This window comes from Cibotium barometz, chromosome 8, assembly GCF_041138505.1.
Source record: "Cibotium barometz isolate CiBa-2024 chromosome 8, ASM4113850v1, whole genome shotgun sequence".
In the NCBI taxonomy this organism is placed as follows: Eukaryota; Viridiplantae; Streptophyta; class Polypodiopsida; order Cyatheales; family Cibotiaceae; genus Cibotium; species Cibotium barometz.
In genome coordinates this window covers 49,926,890-49,933,061 of record NC_141053.1, presented here as the reverse complement: position 1 = coordinate 49,933,061, position 6,172 = coordinate 49,926,890, and the positions used below count along the sequence as shown (strand labels likewise).

General features: G+C 41.5%; 1 pseudogene; it reads left to right on the top strand.

Annotated features, from left to right (window-relative positions):
- Positions 1-693: 693 nt before the first annotated feature.
- LOC147636369 (syntaxin-132-like) lies at positions 694-3,216 on the top strand (annotated as a pseudogene).
- Positions 3,217-6,172: the final 2,956 nt, after the last annotated feature.

The following is a 6,172-nucleotide window of genomic DNA, read 5'->3' as shown; positions in this document are numbered from 1 at the left end:
GCTAAAAGATGCGGGGTTTTTATCACATTGTCATTATCTTGTCCATGTTTTTGAGGCATCTATGCCTAGTTGTATCCTTGTTGTTATCATCTATGTAAATGTGCTTGGCTAAATAGCGGGTCCGCATATCACAAGCCAAAGCATATAAACTCTCTATTGTATTGACAAGTCAAGCCATAGTCCTTGTACACATTTGAAGCCATAGCCTAAGGTCTAAAAGTATGTAATGTTTTTCAAATTTGAATAAAGAAAAGAGGAAAGAGGGAGGACGTGTGATCTTGGGAGGTGTGGGAAGTTGCAACCAACTTTTCCTTTATCAACCCATGCACTATTTCTTCACAACTCTCTCTTCCCTTGGCACAACTCTCTCTCTCTTTCTTGTTTCTTGTCTCTCTTGTGCTGCATTGTAAGATCTAATGGAGAGGGAGGATGATGAAGATAGTGAGGATGATATACATGTGTATTTTCTGCGTGCCATAGCATAGGCTAGGCTTTCCACTTGTGTGTGTGGCTATGGCCATTCTAGAGAGAGAAGGAGAGAGATGGTGTGTGTATATGTGTGTTTCTTGAGAGCTTCTTGCAGTTTTTATGGCTAGGAGCAAAGCTCCACGCATATATTTTGCGTGCTTGAGCCTGGTTTGCTGTCTTTTTGAGTGCTTGGAAGGCAAGTCATTTGGTGCATTTGCCGGGAGGGGCTAGCCATGGAACTTGCAAGAAGATCCGGCAATGGCTCAATTTTTTGAAGGGGTTGCTGAGATCAAAAGCTTGATGGCACAGATCAGGAAGAATCTGCAAAAGCTACAGGGAGCTCATGAGGAGTCGAAGTCTGTTACAAGAGCAGCGGCTATGAAAGCCTTAAAGCAGCGCATGGAGGCTGATGTAGATGAAGTAAGCATTATGGCAAAGAACATCAAGGAAAAACTAGAGGCACTTGATAGTGCGAATCTGGCAAACAGAAAAAAACCCGGTTCTGGAGAGGGTACAAGCATTGACCGCATTCGTATGTCAATGACAGCAACATTGAAGAAAAAGTGTGTCCGGAGGGGGTTTTACAGAAATTTGATGTTGTGCAGAAGTGATGGATCAAGCGAAGGCAATCTAGGGACATCAATCGCATGCTGAAGAGCAAGAGGGAGCTTAAGCACCTTGTCAAAGAGGCCAAGGAGGTGGTGGAATGGCATGTCCTGCGTTCTCAGTGGGGCAAGTCATTGCAAGATGTGGAATGGGTAGCATATGCAGGAAGCCAAGTCCTGTCCAATGTGAAGAATGATATTCAAAATTTGGAAAGTGGTAGAGCAGACAGTGATTCTGAAGTTTTTGGTGTTTTCTAGGGAAATACTCTATCTACTGTTATTCCCATGGATGATTGTAGTTCTCAGGATATAAATTCTCTAGATATTATATTATTGATGCTGATGAAGATATTGTGGTCTCTGATTTCCTTGCTTCTTTTGCTGATGAGGATGTCTCAGATTCTTCTTCTTCTTCTCTGGATGTTCGGAGTTCCAATAGATTTTATTGACGCCCAGCAAGTACAACAACCTGAGTATGCTATGTGTATCAGTGATGGTAGATGGCATAAGAAAAATGAAAAGTTGGGCCTTGCTGAGGAAGAGTATGATGATGTATCAGATGAAGAAGAAAATGATGCCTATGTTCAGCCAGATGTGTGGCACAAGTTCTCACCCGGATGGGCAATGCATATTATGGTTAACCTTGCAGAGATATTTCCAACTGCAACTTTCATACCTCCTATATTTCAACATCCTTATGATCACTCTGGTTTGGGATACCAGTCAGCCCCAAAGGAGGTGTTTTCAGGCTTCCAGCCCTCAAGTGTTCAACATGATGATCATACCCAAGTTGTGGCCAGCCTGGAGAGGTAGGGTAACTCTACAAAGTCTTCAAATTATGTCTAGTCCATGACAGAGTTGTTTTATGATCTTGAAGATGAATACCTTGCTGCATATTCCAGTGGTGTAAATGGGTTCGCTGTTAATGAGTGACTTGTTAAATCATGAAGTAGGTTGTTCTCAAGATGATGATGAGGACCATCCCAAGAAGAGTTGCCCAAGATGCACGAAGCTGTTAAAGAAATTCATTGTGAAGTTTATGAAGATCTCGATGACCTGGTGGTTCATCCAATAGATGTGGATAAGCAAATGGTAGCTTGGGAAAGGAAACTTGTAGGAGAGGATCATGACAAGATGCCATATTTGCTTGGTGATTCCAGATTTCTTGATCAATGGTTTGATCGAGGATGCAAAGTTTCTCGAAGTTTGCCGATATGTGACCCAGAGCCAAATGATGTTGATGAGGAGGCTGTGATCCTTGCGACAGCAGCTCTTGATGGCTATGGAGAGCTTTCAGACGGTACCTTCATTCATGAAGTAATTGTTGATGCTAGGGAGACATGCCTAGCTAGGGACCAAGCATTTAATGGTGAAGCCAGAAGCATGGAGATGGGATGGCGGGATGAAATGCAGAAATACACAGAGGTACAGCTTGAATAGGCCTTCCAAATTAGCTTTGATGGTGTGAAGCTGAAGGAGCTAATGGCTGAATTTCAGACATTAAGGCAGAAGATCCAGGATGAGTATAGAGAGGTGGTTGAAAGGCGTGCTTTCACAGTCATTGGGAAGAAGCTTGATGAAGAGACCATAGACCGCTTGATAGAAACAGCGGACAGTGAGCAGATTTTTCATAAGGCTATCCAGGAGCAAAGACGTGGGCAGATACTAGATACATTGGCAGAGATCCAGGAGCGGCATGGTGCTGTAAAAGACATTGAGAAAAAGCTTCTCGATTTACATCAGATTTTCTTGGATATGGCTGTGTTGGTGGAGCCACAAGGTGAGATGCTGGACAACATTGAAACACAGGTCACAAATGCCGTGGAACACGTGCAGGCTGGAACGGCAGCTCTGCAGCGGGCCAAATTTACTTTCTTTCTTTAATAAGCATTAAATGAACTCCTATGAAGAGGCAGGTCACACACACAACTATAATCTGTTCTAAACAGTGGGCAGCGTGTTTTAAATCCTTACGCCAGAGAATTTTTCCGCAGCAAGGCTGATGCATCGGGGGTGGCTGGGCTTTGTTGAAGATGTTGTGTGAGGGAGCGCTTATATGTTTGTATCTATTGTTGGGGATGGTGTTCGATGTTGGGAGTTGATGTTTTTTTCTTTATGAAGTTTATGGGTTTGTTGTGAGCAAGAGGTTGTTGTTGTATCTCCTTATCCTATGTGTTTGGAAGATGAAATAGTGTAGAAGTAGGAGATGGAGTAGAGTTTAGAGTTTGGGGATGTTTGGGAGAAGTTTGATGAAGCTATGATGTTTGTTGGGTTGAAGAAGTTGTGAAGAAGGGTGTGAGAGAAGTGATGATTGGGTTTATTAAGTATGCTGAATAGTGGAGTTCTTCATCAATTTTTTGCTCGCGGGAGCTCACAAGCTAAGTGGGGGAGGAATGATAGCCTCCGATTTTGTCACCAAAAAGGCTAAAAGATGCGGGGTTTTTATCACATTGTCATTATCTTGTCCATGTTTTTGAGGCATCTATGCCTAGTTGTATCCTTGTTGTTATCATCTATGTAAATGTGCTTGGCTAAATAGCGGGTCCGCATATCACAAGCCAAAGCATATAAACTCTCTATTGTGTTGACAAGTCAAGCCATAGTCCTTGTACACATTTGAAGCCATAGCCTAAGGTCTAAAAGTATGTAATGTTTTTCAAATTTGAATAAAGAAAAGAGGAAAGAGGGAGGACGTGTGATCTTGGGAGGTGTGGGAAGTTGCAACCAACTTTTCCTTTATCAACCCATGCATGATTTCTTCACAACTCTCTCTTCCCTTGGCACAACTCTCTCTCTCTTTCTTGTTTCTTGTCTCTCTTGTGCTGCATTGTAAGATCTAATGGAGAGTCAGGATGATGAAGATAGTGAGGATGATATACATGTGTATTTTCTGCGTGCCATAGCATAGGCTAGGCTTTCCACTTGTGTGTGTGGCTATGGCCATTCTAGAGAGAGAAGGAGAGAGATGGCGTGTGTATATGTGTGTTTCTTGAGAGCTTCTTGCAGTTTTTATGGCTAGGAGCAAAGCTCCACGCATATATTTTGCGTGCTTGAGCCTGTTTTTCTGTCTTTTTGAGTGCTTGGAAGGCAAGTCAATAGCATAGCGGAGGCTACACTCCAACCCACACACTTGTCAATGCGTGAATGCAACCCGGTTAGCGCATAGAGGCTATCCCGAATGGGAGAAGATGAGTTAACCACATACTAATGACTTCTAGTCCTACTCAATCCTTCTTCAACACTCAAGCAATCAATCTAACACAATCAACACATCAATCTAACATAATCAAAGCATCAAGATTAGGCTACACTTAAGCACACAAATGCAACTTATGCAAAGAACCTAATATGCAAAGAGCTATCACAAAAGCCTCAACTACACATCATTTCATGCACAAGCTTCATCACATGCACTCTACAACTCACAAATCAAAACATCATTAAGAAATCTAGATTAGCAAGTGTGTAGACCAAAACCTCATGTCATTGAAAATGTAGAGAATAGAGAGTACAAGATTGAAGCAAGAATGGAGATGGAGAGCCTTGGGAGAGCACATGGGAAGGAGCTATGGAACAAGCTCTCTTTATGAGCCTCTCAACCAAATGACCAAAGAGTGTTCTAGCTCTCAAATGAGCCACCTTTTATACAAAAATTCTAGAACTCCCAAAAGTTCCCATGTGGGATTATTGTCAAGCCCTCTCCCACATTCATCTACAACTTGGAACTCTTTTCAAGAGCCCTAAGTGTCTTTTTTGTTGCATCCTTGTATTGATCTTCATTCGTCATGCAACACTCCCCCCTTTCTATTTTGCGCACGTCCTCGAGCGCCGTAGTAGCAAGAGCTGCAACAAAAAAAACAATGGATACAAGTAAAGTCTTTTATTGAAAAAAAGAAAAGAAGAGAAAAACGAGCAATGATAATTTCACATGTGAGCATACAAGTGCAAGGCTGATTAAAGTTTTAATGAGTACTAAAATAGGTGAGTAAAGACTAGTCAAAGTGAGACTTAAGTGGTAGATAGTGCTATGCAAAGGCAAGTGTGCTTTGTACACCACCGGTTATGACCGCAGTCTCAATGTCCTACAAGTATGTAAGTTATTCCTAAGTGGCAAACCTACTCCTAAATATGAGCAAAGGTGATTGGAACTTTTTTTTTTTTGGATATGTGTGTAGAAGGTGATAAAGATTAAGGTTCCATCCAAATGAGACCCAAGCAATGGCCAAGAGACCTCCGCCAAGAGAATCTAAAAGCCGCTAAGTATCTTAAGGGTGACAGACCCTTTTTCTTTCTTTTATGACATAAGGAGTACCCCATGAAGATGAGGGCATCGGTCTCGAGGGCCCATAGTGTACCCTAGAGTCCTACCAACATCTATCAAGGCGATAGATTCCTCAAAGGTCTTTTTTTGAAGCTTTTAGACATCAGTGTTCACCCCATGGAAACCAAGGCATCGGCCCCAAGGTGCTAAGACAACCCCAGGTCCTACCAAGCATTCCACATGGCTGTAGACACGTCATGTATCAATTTACTTTGTATATATTTTTTTAGGGTATAATTTTTATAAATTTTTATTACTCCTAGCACCTAGCTCATACCTAAGTTGTAGCTACCACTAGGAATAACTAATATACCTTGAAAGCATAAGAACTTGGCATATTCCATTGGTATATATCCTACACTGTCTTTAGATAGAAATATCTTTTACTAAGTCTTCTAAGAGTCTAGAATTCACTCGCCATATTTTAACAACTAATCAAAAACTTAAACCAGCCAACATTGTGTGAACATGCAAACCATATATGCGAAAGATAAGAGCACATAAAGAAATAAAGATTAAGATTTGAATACACCTGTTGTTTTGCCCTGTTGATGTTGTTCGTTTGCATTGATGCATTGTTGATTTTGTGCAGATTGCTCCTCCTTGATCTTTGTAGGCGTAGCATGTCTCCCCGCTTCCTAATTTGTGTGCACGATAGATGGACTATTGGGGCGTGTTTGATGCTCTTTTTTTTAGCGGAGATCTCTGCAAAATTTTTATTAACAAACAAGAAAAGAAAAGAAAAGAATAAAATTTGCCATTGGTGCCAATCATCGAA